Here is a 20,524-nt window from a genome sequence, read left to right as displayed (position 1 = left end):
ATCTTATCTAATCCTGAATGTGCCAGGTTTAGATTAGAGAAATGCATCAAGTCTTTAATAAAAGAAACAAGGTAAAATTACTGTTTCAACCCTAGAGAATATTGGAGGATATTACATACTGCCAGAATGTGTAAAATAAACCATACGAAAATAATATTTTGAGAAAAAAGTTTACGAGATTAAAGCGGCAAATCTACGAGAAAAAAATGCGTAGATTTCTGAGATTTAAAGTGTTGAATCTGGGGGGAAAAAGCTGCTTTTTCCCCACTTTTTTCTTGTAAATCCGCAACTTTTTTTGCGTAGATTTGCCACTTTAAATCTCTTAAATCTGCGACTTTTTTTCTTGTAGATTTGCCACTTTAATCTACTAAAATAAACTTTTTTCTCAAAATATTACCTGAAGTTACCAAATATAGTTCTTTGCCTGATAAAGGGTTAAACAGGGCTGTCTGACGCTAAAGTAAAGCTGTGAAAAAAATTCTCAATATAGTGTTGATTTTGTTTTTTAGGTGGCTAAAATACATTTTGCTGCTGCGCCTGTCTTTAGTGGTCAACATTTAGCGCCCATGCTGGTACTCCTTCAAGCTTCTTCAAACTGGGGTCATTTCAACTGCCACCTGCTGTAAGTAATACACTGACTATAGGTAAGTAATTGCTGACTACTCATGGACTCAGAGCACTTGACATATTTTATAACAGGTTTTTGTTATTTAATTAACCACAGTGTACGCCACAGTCTTATCTAACGTTGGAGGTCAAATGTTTAAGGAGATACCAGGCTTAGATTAGATGAATGCATCTTCAATAATAATTGTTATCATTGTTGATGACCTTTGACCCATACCTGTCGTATGTGATGACATGATTATTTCATACACCATGTATCGACTCTGCACTACATATGATGCAGGAGCCATGCAATGGTTAGCTTTCATTATTATCAGCTTAGCTTTGCTTAGTTGAGCACAATTTCTGGAAAAAGGTAAATATTCAGCCTGAGATTGTGCAAAGGTAACAAAATCCAATGTTGTGCATAATATCTTCCGATATTTCTCCGTCTACTCCTTGTAGATGACCTTTCATGAGGCTAAGCATTGAACATGCTTGTGCTTTTGGTGAACTTTAAACTAAACATGATCATTTGTAATTGGCAATTCAGACGACGCAGGTACTGTTACTGCCGAAGTCAGTCCATATGATTTTTTTTTAAAGAGTTTTCAGATCAGTAGAGATTCCAACAGAAAAATTGTACATTTCCATGCAATTTTGTCCAATCAGAAATACAAGTCATATCAGCAAAAGTAAGTAAAGTAAATAATGAATTTAAAAGAAATGGTAAAAATACTATAAAATATCATAAAACAAGATTTTAAAAAATCATTTTGTAAAATAAAGTGTAAAACCAATAATTTCTTGATATTTTTGGTTAAACAAAACGGATCTTATGATAAGCATTGCTTGTCGTTGTCAAACTACAATTCCAAAGGTCAAGAATGTACCTTTGCTGAGGATTAAATATGTATTTACTGCAGTGGAATCGGTTCTTCCTGAGTACAGGATGTCTCAAAGAGACAATTTCAGATTTGTGAAGCTTGATTTGTTGGCTGGTATAAAAGTAATAAAAGTTTTCTGCACTGCACAGAGTCTCAGATGAGTTTCTCAGATCTTTTATAAATGTGTTGAAATAATCTGAATTATCTGCACGAGGGGAAGCAATTAAACATCCACAGCAAACAGCTTCATGTCCCAACCCACCAGCCTCGGTCCCAGAGACACCAGACTGCAGGCAAACATGTTTATGTTGAAGTCCTCTGTCTCTTCTCGCCTGTGTGCCCTCTCTATCTGTCTGTGCCCAGGGGGAACGACAGAGATAAGACAGCAGACAACCAGGCAACAGCTGATTCACTCGTTTGCTGTCTGTCTGCGTGGATACTCAGATGATGATTCGGCACTTCTAACCCTCAGTGAATCAACACATCCTAGATGCAAGGTTGTCTGACAAAATAGAGGAAAGGCGGGTGATGAAAACAGCACTGGTTCTCATCATTCATGTCCTATTTTAGGAACGAAAAGTGATCCCTCTCTCTTTACACCTTGTTTGGCCTTGTTGGTAAAGTTATGAACAGTTTTTTTTTCTGTGGGAAAAACGATCTTTTCAGAAAAGATGAAATTACACCATCAAACAATAGAGATTATATTGTCGTTATTTTTAGACGTTCAATGACATTCAACTTAAGTTTATTATGACAACAGAAATATCAGCAGATTACATCATTCTTTAAATTCAATAGAAAGGGGTGTGAATTTCTGAAAGGTGATAATGTCACCTTTTGACTGCTTTCACTTGCCCTTTTCTCTGCAGCATAATAAATGTAAGAAAAGCCTCCTTTAATTCTTTAGGCTCTGAATAAGTATAGGTGAATATAAAGAAGACAGACATGTAGATGACTCGCCCTGTCTCAGACTACAATAGAGTGACCCAGTTCCACACATAAAGCCTTCATTAGTTAAATCAATACTGCCAGACATTGAGTCAGAGTCACTGTGATGATGAGGGATGGGTATAAGGCAGAGTGGTAATAAACAGGCCAAATTAAATGTGTGGCCCTGGTTTCATCCCTGTTTTCGCAACCTTAAAATAAGCTGTACTGCATGTAATTCAGCCTTCCTGAAAAGGGTTATTGCAGTGCATGCACCTCTTGTGCACTAAAGTTCAACAGTGTAGCAGACTGTGTCTATTCACTGTAAACATACCTCATTAGAATCAACTTTTCAGTTTAGGTGTAATTTGATCAACCAATCAGCCCCGCTGTGACGTCTGTTGGATAATCAATAACTTGCTTGCAGGTAATTTGAAGGGTATGGAAACTGATTTAAGGGGATTAATTCACCGTAGAGAGTACACTTTAAGACATAAAAGATGAGATCTGATTAAGAAGTAGAAATCCGTCATATATAGGCGGCTGAACGGAAACAGGGTTGCATCTCAACAGATTACATGTTATCAATATGATGTATTTAGCCCAGATTACATTTCAAAGAATGTTCAGTTAGATTATGCATTGATTACTTGATTACATACACTTTTTTTTTTTTTTTTACATACACTTTTTCCTTTTTCTTTACATTGAAAATGGTCCTCCATATGGCCTTGGATTTAAGTTTTTGTGGCTGGTGCAATATTTTTTAAGTTTGATTTTGAAGTGATCTAAAATTATACAGTTTGGAGTACAGCTTTTGTAATCGACAAAAGCTGCCCTGTCATTTTTTTCCAGTAATTTACCACATTTCAAAGTAATCTGACTCGACCCTGATGACACACAACACACTGTCATGCGTGCATACCTTACTTTATCAATAACACGCGACAGGAATGTCAAGATCCTTTCTTACAGATAACAGAACTTTTCTTTACGTAATACGAGTGCCTGCTAGAGACTCAACCCCAAACGCCTCATAAGCCCGGAGAGACTGCTGAGCAAGCACTACTGTCACATTCACACCCTCAGAAGCAGGTTCAAGTACAAATGATTTACAGTATTCATAAGCATTTGTGAGTCTGTGTATTACGCACATGTTCTCTCACTACATTCCCCATGTTCTCGTCAGACTTTCCCTGAAACACACCACAGAACATGAAAAGGTAGCACGTCGGGTCAGCAGAAGCTTAATCTACAAGCGATATGCAAAGTTGCATAATGTGAGGAGAGATGAGTCATGCAAGCTTAAAAGTAAACATGTTTAAATGAGGGTGCTGAGGAGAGCGCGCTCTGCAGTGGCGGTTCTACACAGGGGCCTACAGGGGCCACTGCCCATGTGAAGAAGCCTTTGGCCCCTGCTGTGGCCCCTGTGTCAAATTAATAATAAAATGGTCAATTTATAACAATGAACAATGGAACAATTCTAACCTTTTTTTTTTGTTCAAACAATATCTCATTGCACACAAAAGGAACCCAGAATGTGTACATTGTATAATAGTTTAACTCTATGGAGTCTTATAGGGCTATTTTGTCCATTTTTTAGTCTTTGTAAGTCATTTTGTGTCTTTTTTTTTGTCATTTTGTGTCTTTTTTTTGTCATTTTGTGTCTTTTTTGGTCATTTTGTATCTTTTTCAAGACATTCAAAGATTTTGAATGCTTAAATATCATCTTTGCCATTTTTTCATGCGCTAATGTGCCCCTCTGATTAAACACTGGCCCCTCCTTGGCCCCCACAGTAAAATTGGTCTAGAACCGCCACTGGCGCTCTGTACATGTGGTTGCATATGTTTAAGCTGTCTTTCCATTTTCGCTCATGTCTGTGGGAACGAAAAGACAATAAGCGATGAGGACATAATGCAAATATGTGAGTGTGTGCAAGCATATGTGAACATTTTATCGCCACTCAATAGGATGACAAATGATGACCTTTCTAAAATGAGATCAGAGCGTGTTTCTCTTTCTACACTTCAACAAGCCAAAGTGACTTAGACCATCGTGTCAGAGACGGTCAATTACATCGCACTCATCGCCGCAGCACTGTGGCTGACATCACCAACAGCTCCTGGAGGGTATCCGATAGCTTCAGCAGTGCCAGTGATGTCGCGCTGCTTGAAAACCTTGAGTATATGTTTATTCGTGGGTGATTAAATGAAGACTTTGGCCTTCAACAGCTAAATATGGCAGTAAGTAAGTAGCCAACCATGTTATTATAAGGTATACTGTATGGTAATAAATGTGTAAGGTGGAACGATTGTTTGAGCGTTATCAAATACATGCACTAAAATATAGTTTGTAACTTAGATTACCTAAATTAAGAAACATATCTAAATACTTTGGATCCCTTTTTGAATTCTTCAAAATTGTCTTGCTGAGCTCATTAGTTTTGATTTGAGTCCTAGCTGTGCATCTCCTTAGTGCACACACAAATATTGCACCTAAAATAAAAAATAATCTGTTAATGAAAAGTGCATGCATCATATGGTTTGTAGAGCAAATAAAACAAAAACAAGCTAGAAGGGCATTTGGAGAGTGCAGAGCTCCACCAAGGCCCTGCCTATCTCTCAATGTTAACGAAAGCACACTCTGCACTGTTTTCAGAGACCAGAGCCAACTGAAAGCATGAGAGTTAGGCCAAGTGAGTGCTAGCTGGAAAGCTTCATCTAGGGCTAAATCTAATACTAAACTTATTTTTTAACTAACAACTTTAAGGGCCAGTCTCTATATGAATAAAGGGAAAAGAGTGACAGCACACATTGGATCGGCTCAGACCTTCGGTGCTGTTAGAAAAAGAATATTTGAGATTGGATGCATGTGTATTGGCATAACATAATATCCATCTGGAAACTACACAAAAGCTTTTTTTTTGTCACACAAAGTAGTTAAACCAACAACGTCATCCGATTCTCATGTTTGCAAAAACACATTCTTGTCACTTGAAATGAATGTCGATGGCTCTGTACTAAATTAATTGCAATAGATGAGAAGCACTTGAGAAGCTGTTGAATGTCCGGCTGGATTTTCCGACATTGGCTCCGTTTTTATTTGAAGCTGTTGACACGTAGGTCAGATAACATGGCCTTTTGACTCTTTCCGTCCACTGACTGAAAAGGTCAGACAGATTAAAGGCGAGCCTTGTGGATGTGTAGCCAGGAGCACCAGAGCAAACAGGATGTCTTGAGCCATAGACGTAGACTTCACAGATCAATGCAGCATGCTTGTTGAAATAAGCAGGTTTATGGACTTGATGATGAATTGAAGTTGACAGCAGAGTGTAGCAGTGTGGCCCTGAATGACAAACTCAACTGTAGTGGGAAAAAAAAGAAAGGAAAAACCCACTAAGACAGACTTTGGTCAGCTTCTAGCTGTTTCTTTGATGCCTTTGATTGTTTCCCTGCCACATTACAGTAGACACAGTGTGTCGTAGCTGCAGGCTGTAGCTGCTCTATGAAATGTGATTCTGCAAAGTGAAAGGCAATACTGTCCGTGGTGGCCTTGCCAACATGGCTGACCCAGGGCCATAAAATGCTGGATTGTATGCAGCCAAAGGGTTTAGTTATATCATGTCTGCAAATGACACTCTGACTTGTTCTCACTATGTAGTCTAGTTGGCAACGCAAGTAGTTCATCTCCTCTGTGGCATGTGTTTGCTTGTGCATATCTGTATGTACTTTATGATATGTCTATCTATAGTTTGTTTTTTATGTATGTGTATCCAAGATGTATTGAGGGCATGCATGTGTTTATGGACGGTAACATGCATGCAAAAACGTGTCTCAGTGTATCACTGTGTACTGTTTGTACTATATATAGGCTTTCATGTGCCTGAAAGTTGACACTGCAGCTATAGCATGCTGGTTGCCATATATATTTTTACCCCAGCAGCCGTCACGTTTGGACAGATGAGTTGTTTTGCTGGGAACACACCTCACTTAGAGCCAGCCACCATCAGAGTCAGATCTTCAACTCATCTAGCTGCCCTTTTGTATAAAAAATGATTTAAGCCATGTGTTTTGTTTGTTTGCTGTAAGCAGTGCTACGTTCCAATGCAGGTCAAGTCCATTAGACGGTCTCTGCTGTCACCACAACCGCACCCACTGAAGCAGATTACGAGCATAGTCTTCATAAAGTATTTCAGAGTCGCCAGCTATCTGTGGCAAGGAGTAAAGTCAGTTACAAACTCTCTCTCGCTGATCCCCCTCCCTCACCCTCCTTCTCTCACATTGCTCAGCCGAGCAGGCTCAAACCAGTTTTTGCTTATCGCACACCAGTCCCTTTCTGCTGTGACGGCTTAATACATGTGAGGGACAGATAGTTGCCCTCCTTTCAGCCTCATATGGCCTTTCACTGGGACCATGACGTTCTCCCCCAACATCATCACCATCAATATCAGCTTTCTAATCATCAACATGATCAACAGCATCATCGTTATACAACCCTAATACCAAGAAGTTTTTAAAAAATAAGGCAATAATTAAAAACAGAAAAGATATCTAATGCTAAAATTGGGAAACTTTTTTCCAACTTTTTTTGGAATCATCTTAACTGTTTCAAATGAACATTTAAAGGCAATCCGAATTTTTTTAGACTTTATTGTTACCAGCCACCTTAAGCCTCAGTTAGGCATGGATGTATCAAAATATATCCTTGTAGGTGAATGTATGAAATGACCCTGTTCTTTCACATCTTGGCCCATTTAGGCCCATAGACCAAGAGCACCAATGTAATATGCAATGGTGGAAAAAGTATTCAGATCCCTTACGTAAGTAAAAGTACTAATACCACACTGTGAAATTGCACCACTACAAGTAAACATCCTGCATTCAAAACTTACTGAAGTAAAAGTGCAAAAGTATCAGCATATTGTACTTTAAGTATCAAAAGTGAAAGTACTCGTTATGCAGACTGTCCCCACAGACTGTTATATATATTCCAAGTATTATTGGTTCATTATTATTATGGATGCATTTATGTAAGCAGCATTTAATTGTTGTCAAGGTAGAGTTAATATGTATACTGTTATGTTGTTTCATTTGTAAAATTGTAATTCATTTTTAAATGTATCACATGTTTTTTCATGTTAAATTTTGACCTGAAAAGTAACTAAAGCTGGCAGACTAAATGTAGTGGAGTAAAAATCAAAAGTTTTACCTCAAAATGTAATTGAGTAGAAGTATAAAGCTACATAAATAATAAATACTCAAGTAAAGTACCTCAAAATTGTACTTAAGTACAGTAATTGACTTACCACCACAGGTAATATGTAATAACTCTTGATTCGGCTAGGATATAATGATTTAAATAAGGCCTATTTAAGTGTACTGGGAAAATAATTTTCCCTAAAAAAAAGTGGGCATGTGGACAAGTCCAGAATGGTAACTTTTGCATAACACTTGCGGACGCAGAGAGTATAATTTCAGTTTTAGTGACTACAATTTTCTAATCTCATAGCGTAGTCCTGTTTGCATCAATTCAGTTAAATCAGGATGAATCTCCTTGCCGCTCAAGTGGTTAGATGTTGCTGGTCTGGAGAAAAAGAGCACTTTCTGACCTCAGTTGTAAGGATGCACTCTATAAATACCACAATCCAAGCACAATAAGTGAAAATGTGGGCTATCTTGCTGACATATATCACTCACAGCACTTTTATTAGCACCTACGTGCTCGCCTTACAGATAACAGACCACTGGAAAAGGATAACAAGACAGCAAAAGAGCAAGGAAGTGGGAAGAAAGTGGCTGGAGTGAAGCGATAAACAGGGAAACCAATGGTGACCTCAGTGGAGAGACGTGTGACCTTTCTGAAACCAAAGGAAGTGACACATCAGAGAGTCACACTGGTTCCTCTGTGTGTGTTCAGCCAGTCACAGCTGGTTTGATCCAGCAGTTCTTCAGTAGCAGCATCAGCAGCACGCCATGAGGCAGAGTTAACCAGCCCGATCAGGCTCTGACTGCATACAAAACAATATCAGTTATTGTTGTTCCTCCGTGATGAACTGTCAAATGCGAGGCAGACAGAGCTGGACCCGAGGGCTGCTGGTGGGTAGGCTGACTGACCCACCCAACAATGGAGTTACTGTGATGAGGGGAAAAGACGTCATATATCAACACAAGCACATTTTGTACAAAAGTATAACTTTCATTAATATAATCAAAGTAGTTACCATGAAGTTTTATATCAGTTCTAGCATCCCCATGACTCCCTTACAGCTACATGTTCTCAGTCCAACATCTACATCAAAGAAATTAGGTCAGACAGTGTAAAAATTAGGGCTAAAGGGCAATTTAACCCAATTTAACCTCGAAATTGGCTCCAGTACATCTTTTCCTTACGTGCAGATTTGCCTCAATGTTACACTCTTGATAATACCTTTTATATCTTTACCAGGAAGCGTTTATTCAGAGTTAATGTGATCTTTTTATATGCCACATGCTTCGTAGGTCATATTGTTTGCAGTCGCCCACCTGTTGGTACATATTGGCAGGCATGGAGAACACCAGAGCAGAGTGCGGTCTTAGTGGAATTACAGTTAGCTGTGGGTGGTTAGGTATTTTAACTGACCACAATAATGAACCTGAAATGTGTTTCTTTTTTTCTCAAACATGTTTTTCTTGTTGAGGTAATTTTTTCCACTATTAACCTTACAAGTCTTTATTTGAGCATCATATAAATGACTGTAATGCTATATGGTGATATTTAACAGAAGAAGGTTATATGTGCCACATCATGGTTTAAGATTAATGCTCCTACAGTTCCATAGCTACAGTCTTCTGAATCTTAATGAACGTATTATATCACAGTTCATGCATAATGTCTAATGCTGTTTGTATGCTCAACAACGGAGTTTGTGACCTTATTCTGATGTACTTTACCACTCGTGCATATAAGATGAGGAAAAGCACTTCATAAATGGTTAAAAAAAACAACCCATAAATGTAGCTTTAGTGAACTTTGCAGACACAGAAAAAAGTCTCTTTTTAAAGAGTTTAGGGCCACTTTTTTATTACGGAGATGTAAACGGTATTTACAGACAGAATATTTAGATATTCATAAACCATCACATCTCACATTTGTTTGCTGAGAGAAGAAGCTGTAAGCAGCCAAGCACATGGTGAGCAGGGAGTGAACCGGTCAGAAGACGGTTGCACTGATATGTGTCACACATTCCTCTCTGTCTGCTCAGCTCACAGTCATGATGAACGAAGCTCTTTGCAGCACTCGATGCTGCAGCTCTGCTCATTTGGAGGGAAAAGAGACCGGTTGCCAAAAACTGACTCAGTGAGATGAAATGAGAGAAGCCTTTTAGTCTCTCTTTTTCATCGGGCAGCCGCTCCAAATGATTAAAATGAGTCACAGAACTGGAGCAGACCGGACCAGGCTGCCCTTGTCCCGAAGTGACTCCTATGTGGACGTCACTTATAGCAAAAAAAAGCTGTGGACAGAGAGGCAGAACCAGCCTGTTTTGATATCATGTAGTTATGATTTTGCATACCAGAGAAAATAAAGAAGTTGGGTGAGTTAGGGAGGCTTCATCAATATGATTCTTGGAGACACTTTTGCTGATTTGTACCACTTGGAGGGGGAAAACTGTGTGTTTGTGCAGTGAGATGTTGGAATAGCAGCATGGGTGGAACTAGTAAGGGTGTGGTCAATACCCTTTTTCCTATTGGCTGATCCCTGACAGCTGTAACAATTAGCCCCAGGTCAGGAAAGGACCCTCAGCTGTGATTTACTGCTAGGAGAGGAGAGGAGAGGAGAGGAGAGGAGAGGAGAGGAGAGGAGAGGAGAGGAGAGGAGAGGAATGAAAGAGTGAAAAAACAGAAACCAAAACTGAAAAAAACTGAAAGGGAAAGAAAAACTGAATAGACAGGATGTTCCACAGCATCACCAGATTGTCAGATTATAAGAAAAAAAGAAAATATAAAGTTGGATGAGTTTTGATAAGTCTCAAAAAAAGTTCTAGAAAGTAGTTAAGCCTCTCTTCCCCTCTTCTCGCATCCCTCTGTCTCCACTGTTCAGCCGCGTTTGCCAAAACTCACAGGCCTGACAGAAGACTCAGCCTCGCTCCAAATCTTCTCAAATGATAATTAGCATGAGACTGAGGCATGAGTTTATATAAAGTTTTGACTTCTTTCTATCCGCCTGTCACTGATGTACAGTGGATCGAGAAGGAACTATATTGTGTTTTTTTGGCAAGTATGTCTTATTATTCCTTTTTAAGATGTAGGACAAAAGTCTATTTTTTCATTAAAGAAAAACAAGGCGCAGCAACAGATAGTATCCAACAAACACTTACATACAAAAATAGGTGGAAAGTGATGGACAGTCAACTACACTGTCTACCATGCGTCAGCCAGATCTTATTGAATTGTGACTTATTATTTCAAGATGAAGTGTGTCAGGTTTTTTACGGAACCACAGCTTAAAAGTAGGAACTTTCTTTTTCTTCCACAATGTCAAAATACATTTTTTGCCCGTAATCATCAGACCATAGGAAAGAAGTTGTGAACAAATGCATTGTGTTAATACATCCCAAAAGCAATGCAGATCAATCATACCTGAGTGTTTTTGTGCAACAGCAAATACATTGTAAAATATAATCTAAAATAACAATTTGTCATCAGTTGTTGTTATGTAACACTGCTCTGTTATGCTCTCTGTTGTCACAGAGCCAACGCAAATCTCATCAACATTTCAGCAGCTCCTACTTTGTTACGGTTAATGTATTTTGTGGCTTTCATCAAATTGTCATTTGGACACAACTAACAGTGTTGCCAGGGGACAATGTGGACACACAACTGGGCTTTATAGTGTGTGTGTGTGTTTGTGTGTGTTTGTGTGTGTGTGTGTGTGTGTGTGTGTGTGTGTGTGTGTGTGTGTGTGCGTGTGTGCGTGCGTGCGTGCGTGCGCTAAGTCTTGTCTGTGTGAGCCTGTTTGAGTGTCTATGGGTCCTTACATCTTGTTTAGCCACCTGGTCATTCCTGTCCATTCTGATGGATTCAGCTTTACAGACACCAGCTGGGGCGACCGACCGTGTTGTTTACTTGTCAGTCTGACCCGAGAAGCAAATACAGGCTCGGGGAAATGCCCACCGGTCCAGTCCAGTCCGGAGCAGACCAGACGGATGGATGGAAGATTTGGAAACGTGAGCCGAGGTCCTTGGATTTCTGGCATCCCATTTAGGAGAGGAAATTAAAGTGGTGTCAGCGATGGGCCATGCTACACCTGAGATGATGATCAAATGTTGGATAGGTTGAGTGTTTTTTGATATTGTGCTCCATTAATAGCTGGAGACGTTAAAATGGCTTCAAGGAGTTTTCAACTGGTTATATGACAGTCTCAATTTAGTTCTGATGCTTCTGACAACATAACCAAATGAGACCATAACCAAGAAGATTGGCTATTTATGTGTATTTATTCTTGATGTCTGTCATCGGGCCCAATTCCCTGCTCAATCAGACAAAACAATTTATGGCATCCAGACCGAAAAAGGCTGTGTTTATATTTTCCCAGGCAAAGTTTGGCAGTAATAGCCCATTAGCCAGTTAAAAAGAAGCAGGAGGAGATTTTCTTAAGAGAATTTTAATTTTATCTTATATAGTTATGGCTGATACTGTGGCAACATAAATGGATTGCATAAAGCTTTTCTAGTCTTAGCGACCACTCGAAGTGCTTTAAGCCTACAGACAGCGCTCGTTCACCCATTCACCCACACATTTATTCTGGAGGCCGAGGCTACCCTACATGGTGCCGCCATCTGGAATTGATTCACCCACCGATGATTGTAGCATCGGGAGCAATTTGGGGTTCAGTATCTTGCCCAAGGATACTTCCACTTGTGGAATAACACAAGTCCTTGGTCAGTCATACAATAGATGGAGAGAATTTTAAGATTTGAAATTATGCTCATGAATTGGCCCTCCTTCTCTGAGATTAGACGTGTACAGACACACTATTATGCGTCTTTTTATCTGTACTCGGGTAGCAAACTGGAATTTACACAGAAAGTCACATTGAATTGAACATTTTTTGTGCCCTCAAAGCACCAAATTGTTTATTATTAAAATGATTAATTATTTGCATATAAGCTTCTTAAATAACACAAAATGAAATGTGCTTGTAGATGCTTGAAACATTATCTAAACACAGCATCTTCGGCCTTCTTGAAAGCCATTAAATCTCCCAACTAACTAGCTAACAAATATGGATAAATAACTGATATATCAGATATGAGTGGCTTCAGGAAGGGTTTTTCATATTGAAAAGATTTACAGATATGTCTGCTTTTCCATTTCCGGTCTTATATCTATAATGAGGCAGCAAAGGGAGAACAACACAATGCTGTAGATGCTTTAAATTGTAGAGCAGAAATCGTCATCACTCATCTCAGCTCTTTACAATCACGCTGCCGCTGCCGCTGCCGCAGGGTCGTTTTTAATGTCAGCTCATATATAGACTAATCAACAACAAGTGTCCCAGTCCTATTTTGAGCAAGGCCAAATAGAAGTTTTATGAGTTCCCTCACAGTAAAGAGGGTTTATGTCTTGACAGTGTAACAGCAGATCTAAAGGCTCAAGCGCGTATAAACCTAAAATAGTAGAAGGAGTAGAAAGAGTGCCCCATGCCCATCAACAACATCTGTGGAGACATTTACTAAGAAATTTAACAAATTCAGAAAAAGTATACTTTAACTTTCAGTGTGTGTTTTAGTATGTTTTTTGATGCAAATGTCATGAAAAAGATAAGAAAAAAATATACAGTAGCTGGAGCTTTTCCAAAACTAACCCACTAACCCTTTTCAGACTTGTAAACATGTACTTTCCCCTCTGAAGTATTGTACAACCCGCTCCATTTTACTGTGTGGATAAAGCCACGCTATGCTATTTTGGGAGTCAGTGGGCTATCACTTAGAGGGTGTTAAACGGAGAGATCTGGGTTAGAGAAGAAAGACCATGTGATATTTGGAAACCACTGTGTGCACAACACCAGTGATGGCCTAGAAACTGTACAGGCTGCATTCAAAGAGCAAACCTTTGGCGCACATAACAGGCGGCTGTTGGAGAAGTTTGGGAATGTGACGCCACGAAAAGCAGGGTCATTGCAGAAACATCTGCTTCTCACACTTATGAGGGTTCAGCAGTATATCTTACAGTAAAGAGAGAGCTATGAGGGGCATGGAAAGAAAAGGGGCAGGGAGAAGGGGAGTTTGTCTAACAGAGCGAAAAATCTTTAAAAAATAATTTTAAAAAAGTTTTGAAACAGAAGTCATTTTTGTGGTAAACTCAACGCTGTGTAGACATGGATGGATTATTTAAGTGGGCCCAGGCCCAGGACCCCCCCTGGTCCTGACCTACAAAATGTCCCTCAAAGAGAATGAACCAACCAGGAAGAAAGTCAAGAAAGGGGCAAAACAACCACAGACAAAAAATAACTACAAAAGGAAAAGAAAATAGTAAACCTCAACCTCATGTCAAGCACCAAAAAGTTGAGAGAAATACATATCTTGTACATCATCCATACTTCATCAGGTATAGTAGTCTACAACTGCAACAAAACAAAAAAAAAGACCTATACAATAACAAAGCGACACAAGACAGCCACAAAGAGATACAAAATAATGACAAAAAGAGGCTAAACAACTATAACATCGGCATCTTGCTCCTATGTAGGACAGGTGGTGGGGGCCTTTTGCATGTCTTTGCCCAGGGGCCCATTGTCTCATAATCCACCCATGTGTGCAGGCGCGATTGTAGAGGACAACGCATCATTTTCCTGGAAAGAATGTGCATCCAATTGAGAGAGTGGCAGGAGTCTGAGATTACAGGAGCGGAGTCGTGGCGGAGACGGAACAAGTGCAGAGACAGAAGTGGAGGGACAAGCAGACAGGGTGAAAGGGTTTAGAGAGGTTGAGTGAAGGATTGGAGGAAGAGGCGACAGACTGGGTGTTTGGAGGCGGGGGGGGGGGGGGTAATAGTGAGAAGTAACTGGAAGGCTTCGACACGCTGCCCACCAGACGGCCCGCCCTCTGCAGGCCCCGCTGCACCTGTTGTTTTTCAGGAGCGCGACGCACCAGTGGGGGCTGGGGGGTGGAGAGGGGGTCTGAATGGAAAGGAGGGGTGTCTCTTTGCTCCCTGTGACTCAGGAGAATCTGAGCAGGCACGGAGAGGGAGAGTTAAAGCTGAGCAGGGACATTGCTAGGGAGCTGAGGGGGGATGGGAGCTATGCTATGAGTCAGCCGTTGCTAAAAAAGGAAACTGAGCAACTTCGACCGGGGACCGGCAGGGTAAAATAAGACAAGTGGTGAAACAGCACTCCTCAGCCTGGCCTATCAGACCTTAAGGTCTAAGGACTTTGGGGAGGGAGTTGCATAAAGAGCACATCAAGTTTCACCTTGTATAATCACGCTTGACCTAGCTATCATGTTTTATACACCACAAATAGCAATTAATAGCAGACATGAAAAGGGACTTCAAAGGAACACCTGGGATCTTAACTTCCAAGAGGTGTTATTACATTATATTATATTATAACATTATTCTGTCTAACCCCTGCGTCTTTGTTCTCACATAAAATGTTCTTTAATGAACTGGTAAAAGGAGATACTAAATTAAGACACAGCAATTAATGCAGACATAAACTTAATTCACTGCTTAACAAGGTCTTAACAGCAACATCTGTGCATTTCCAATTTCAGGTTCTTTTTCAGGGCTACAACAGAACTTCACCCACTCTGTTCTGGAGCTGAATCCTGTGTGACATAACAGGGAGTGAGAGAGTGTCACTGGTGAAAACTCTCACATTCCTCCCCTCAAGCTCTCAGAATAGAGCAGAGCACCCACCACTGCTCACCATGGCGAGGAAATGCAGTAATCTGAGTTGCATAGTACACAGCTTTACTGTATGTTGTGTGCTACATTTTGAACATAGAGACGTGTTGGTAATGTCAGGCTGACTTTGTGTTTCTCCTTGGGTCTTTCTCAGATGGTTAGTGCCAACTCATATAGTGTTACCATAGTCTTCAAACCATCATTTCAAACACATCTGATGGCCAAGTTAGACTTAAAATGGAAAGTTTAGTAGTAAAAGAAATAATAAAGTTTATTTATAGGGTGCTTTCCATACAAGAGATGAAACTCAAAGTGTTATAAAATAAAAATAATTATTGAAACCCAAGGGCAAATAGACAACAAAATTAGACAATACAATGGATGATTACACATAAACAAGTGAATAAAAAACAGAGAACTTTAGGAATAATTAAAATAAGAGGATCATAATTTCTAAAAACCAAATTCAATAAGTAAGTTTTCAGCCGTTGTTTAAAAACTGTCACAGAGCATCTGCATCTCTTTTGGTGGAGTATTCCATATTTTTTGGTGCATAGTTTAAAGAAAATAAAAGGCTGCACTGCCTATTTTCCTAAGTGTATAATTGTGTGTATTTTTAAAACCCAACAGAAGAAGTTCTGAGAGCTGATGGCAGAGAGAGTCTGCAACCTAGGCCGGTCCCAAACCATTAAAAGCTGTAAAAACAAGTAAAAGAACCTCAAAATCTATTCTGAAAGACACTGGGAGCCAGTGAAGTGTTGCTAAAAAACCAGGGGAATATGCTCTCTCTTCATTGTTTTGGTTGAAAGTCTAGAAGTAGCACAGCTCTGACTAAGCTGAAGCGGTTTTCTGAAGACCAGCAAGGGGTGGAAGAAAACAGTGTGAAATAAAGTGGATGACAAATGCTGGAAAAAACAGAGGAAAGGAAAGAAAGAGCAAGAAAGGCATACATCAAAATGCAGTGTGTCAAAATTGAACTCAGGCTGACTTTTTCTTTGTGGCCTGGCTCTGACAGGATTCTGAAGTATTATAATCAGGCCTGACAATGCGTTCTGTTTACCTCTGCTGGATGGGATGACGGTATAAGCAGCAGAGCATGGCTAAAATCCTACTTACACAACAGTATAGCTGTAGACTTTGTAATCCCTCTGCAGCCTGAAAATATGAAATCAAAGTGACATCATTCTCCATCGTGCACTGAGCTTGTTTTTGCCAGACCCTGTGAGCTCAGTTACAACAGCCACTCAAGGGCTGGATGTACTCAACATCTCTCCTCGTGCCTCACAAGTGCAATTAGCGCTGGGATAGGCAGTTTTCAGGAGAGCGACAAACTTTATCTGAATTGTGACTGTGATCCCGATTCCGTTTTATAGCAGAAACTCTATGAAAATGACCTGTTTGCAAACTTGTGGGCCTGTAAAGCCCTTTGAGATGACACACTGTGGCTTGAGCCTCAAGCTAGCTACACAAATATGAACTTGAACTAGCTGCAGCTGTGAGCCTTTGACGAGTTTTATTGAGTTATGGTCAAACTCTCTTTTATACTCTCTTTTTGATAAGTCCTTCTTCATTTTGGTTGAGGTTCCTTTGCAATGTAGGCAGCTGTTGCCAGTGCTAAAAGAGCAAACTTTTTTTGCAGGATCTTCTTTGAATCAGGATTTTACCATAGAAAGAATAGGAATAGAAAATGTAGTCACTGGCTAGCTATATTTCTCTCAGATGACTTGAATTAGGATGACATTTCATTATTACAATGAAATTTCATTCTTTGCCCAATGATGCCAAAAAAAACCATGCCTGCACCAGCTTTATGATAGCCCAGTTTAGTACATACTGTATTTCTCCTTGGACAATTAAAATACACCTAAAGTTATCTTCAGTCCCTTGAACCTGACCCTCTCCTTTAACTCTATCTATTCTGGGCATTGCAAAAAGACGGGCAAACGATGCAGGACTTTTCCTGGTCGTAGTAATGACAGGGTCTTGAACTTGTGGTGCTGTGTAAGCTGCAAACATGCCAGTGGAGTACAGTGTTTGTGTGTGAAGGATGGTTGGAGGTGGAATGCTGACCATGCTGGGACTTTGGTATGGCGGGGATGGGAGTCCTGGCATGGGAACATAGCACAGTGTCACTGTGGCTATCAGGTTCCTGTCCATACTAAATATGGAGGGCCACAACAGGCCATACAGCCCCACTGAGGATATTTAAAAGGATTTCCAATTAGCACCATCACCATAAATTATACTCAGTCTATGTGTCGAGGCCGTTGTTACTGTTGATCACAGCAAACTGCCCTCTTTCTTTAAAAAACAGCAATTACATTTTTGCACACTGGTCAGAAGAGACGACACATTAGCAAGGCGAGGACAGACTCGAGAGACATGAGGCTCAGATTAGAAGAGGAATCTGACATGTGTCTCTCATGGAGGGACTAACTAAGAGTCAAGCAGTCCAAAACTGACAAGCGACAGATAGTGTTTTTGTGCAGCAGCTGCTGTTGACATGCACACACTGCATCAATATTAATTTAAAATGTTTCTGCAGTTAAAAGGGCCATGTGTTGATAAAGAAAAGATTCGGGTACAAAAGGCTGTTCTATCTGTGTTGAAGGAAAATTACTGCAAAGTAAATAAACAATGGGAAAGGTCTTTCTTTGTGTCATGGTAAGATATTCTCTTTTCAGCTGTCCAATGTGGTGCATTCAGTGAAGGTAAACAACTTGTTCCCGGCAAGGTCGAAAAACAGTCCAGCTTTCAGTGACGAAAAAGCAGCAGCCTGCTGTCAGCCTCCTCGCGCAGAAGTGCTTCAAACTGGAATGAACCAGCTGCCAGGAAAGATCATGAAGAAAAGCCCTTGAAAAAAAAATTGCTCCCCCCTCCGCCTCTCCCTTCAGTCTATCTGTAGCTCTATCTCTGTTCCTTTCTTTGTGCCTATAGAGGAAAACAGAGCAAGTCTGTACTCAGGACAGATGGCGAGCTGGCTGCAGTGCTGCTGCTGCTGCTGTGTGTGAGCGTGTGAGTGTAGGTTAAGAAGGGCGGATAAGAAAAAAAGTTCAGTGACTGGTGTTCCTTGATGTACTTTCCTACCGGATGTATTAAGTAACTGCCTGCAAACACAGATTCTGTAAAAGTAATTCTCTATCATTGCTACTTCAGTTGGATGTTTGACCTATACTGCACAGTAATGTGTGTGTTGACCAGAGGGTTTTTGCACAATTTTCTACTGAGAGACAAAAGTTTCTTTGCTTAAAACCGGCGCGTGACATTGAAACAAGTTGTTTGTCTGCCAATCGTGAGACAATATGCAACATACACATGTGTGACATAGACTTGATGTAAACTCAAAACCTTGGGTTAACATGCTGAAATTACATATCTGTGGGTGAGATGAGGAACTTGAAGATAAGCTAAGATAAGCTATGGCCTACAATACCTGGCGAGTTGAGGTTTTGGATGCTGGTGGGAATGCTGGAAAGGAAGAGTATAGAAAGGCTAGGATAAGGTAATGAAGATAGCCTATATCAAAGATACTCAACTAACTTTGCCTGGGGAGCTCTTTTGCAAAATAACAGGAGGCCAGGACCAGTTATTGGACATAGCATTTGTTCCTAGGGGTGTTTCTAGGATTTGAGGACATTCGGGCCTTAGCCTTGACCTCTGTTGAGATCATTGAAAAGCATTTTTAAAATGCTTTTCATGCACTCTGGCACTTTATTTGAAAATGCATTCAAAAGTCATTGTTGCATGTGATTAACCATTAAAGAATGATTGAAATACATCATTTGGTTCAGGATTAAGCACAGAAAGAACAGTGGTGAATAAATAGATTAGATCAGATCCTTGGAGAGATATTAACTGTGTGTCAGCAGTGCTGGGAAGTAGTGACCTTCCTTGTTGAACTTTTCTTGTAGCGTCATTTAGCAAATAAGTTAGATAGAGTTAATGTTTGACACAAATCTGTAAGATTTACAGAGAAGCATCTGTGTTAATGATAAGTATACAGTAGCTCAATTCTGTCACTTATTCAAGTTATGAGCTGCAGAGGTCAGACTTCCTCTTCAAAGGGGCAGGATGAATGTGTGCAACATGTTTTATGGACTTATATATTATTTTAGTCTGATTATATGATGCCATGCAGGAAAACAATAGAACATTTAATTCCAGTATACTTTTCTGGCTTTAATTAAACATCAGTCACAAATTAGAATTTCTCAAGACACATTAATTAAGTCATATCACTACCTGTGGATCTATTTCTGCAGAACATTTCAGACCTGCAGTGATTTTGGTTGTTCCATTGTTTCGAGGAATGTGTGGGCTTGCATCGATGCTGCGCTCCAAGCCTCAGTGCAGAGATGTGTGTGTGTTTTTCTATTATGTCACAGTGATGATGTGGCACTGGCAAGCAGGAGTACGGGGGGCCTCAGTCCAAACCCCTCCCCATCAATGCTGAACGTGCCTGGTCACAGCAAGCTGCCGAGAACCTCTGGATCACAGGGGCTTCTGGGTAGTGGGATTAGCTGGTGAGAGGAAACAGCTGAGGCCTGTGTAGCGTCAGCACTTGCTAATCAACACTCCCACCACACACACATACATGCACGCCGCCCCAAACTATGCTCTCCCTCAATAATCCCCTCCTCCTTTTTCTGCAGGGGTCAGACACCCACAAAGGCCTGAGCCCACAAAAGCCAAAGGGGGCCGGGGGGGCTGAGGGGAGATGGGGAGGGGACAAAGGCACACTGAAGTGCTTGGTCAAAGCTAACAGAGCTGCTGAGTCATCACTGATGCTGGCTAAAACTGATAATTTGCAAAAATTACCAGTAAAATTGATGAGCCGATACTTTGGATTGGACATGTCGATTTCGGGTAAATATTTAGACCCTGACCCACTACAGTTACTGCGTCACAGAGCACATTTAGACATCAAAAACTACCAGGTTGAGTTATGCAATAGAGGTGACATTCATGCCTTTTCAGAGATCACTCTGACCATTTTGTTCCGAGGCATTCAATACAGCACAGTGTATTCATTCACATCCAGCATGATCGAATTTGCTGAGCTCATTTGTGCATACATGCTTGTAGTTTCCAACAAAATCAATTAGTTTAAAACTTGGTTGACGTAGTACACAAGTCGATGCGCTACGAGCAAAATTGATTGACTGCTCACGAAACAGACGACTGGACATTATGAATAGGTCATGTGTAGACAAACTGGT

Source organism: Centropristis striata, chromosome 7 (genome assembly GCF_030273125.1).
Source record: "Centropristis striata isolate RG_2023a ecotype Rhode Island chromosome 7, C.striata_1.0, whole genome shotgun sequence".
In the NCBI taxonomy this organism is placed as follows: Eukaryota; Metazoa; Chordata; class Actinopteri; order Perciformes; family Serranidae; genus Centropristis; species Centropristis striata.
The sequence above is the reverse complement of the archived record's forward strand: the minus strand, read 5'-3'. Positions refer to the sequence as shown.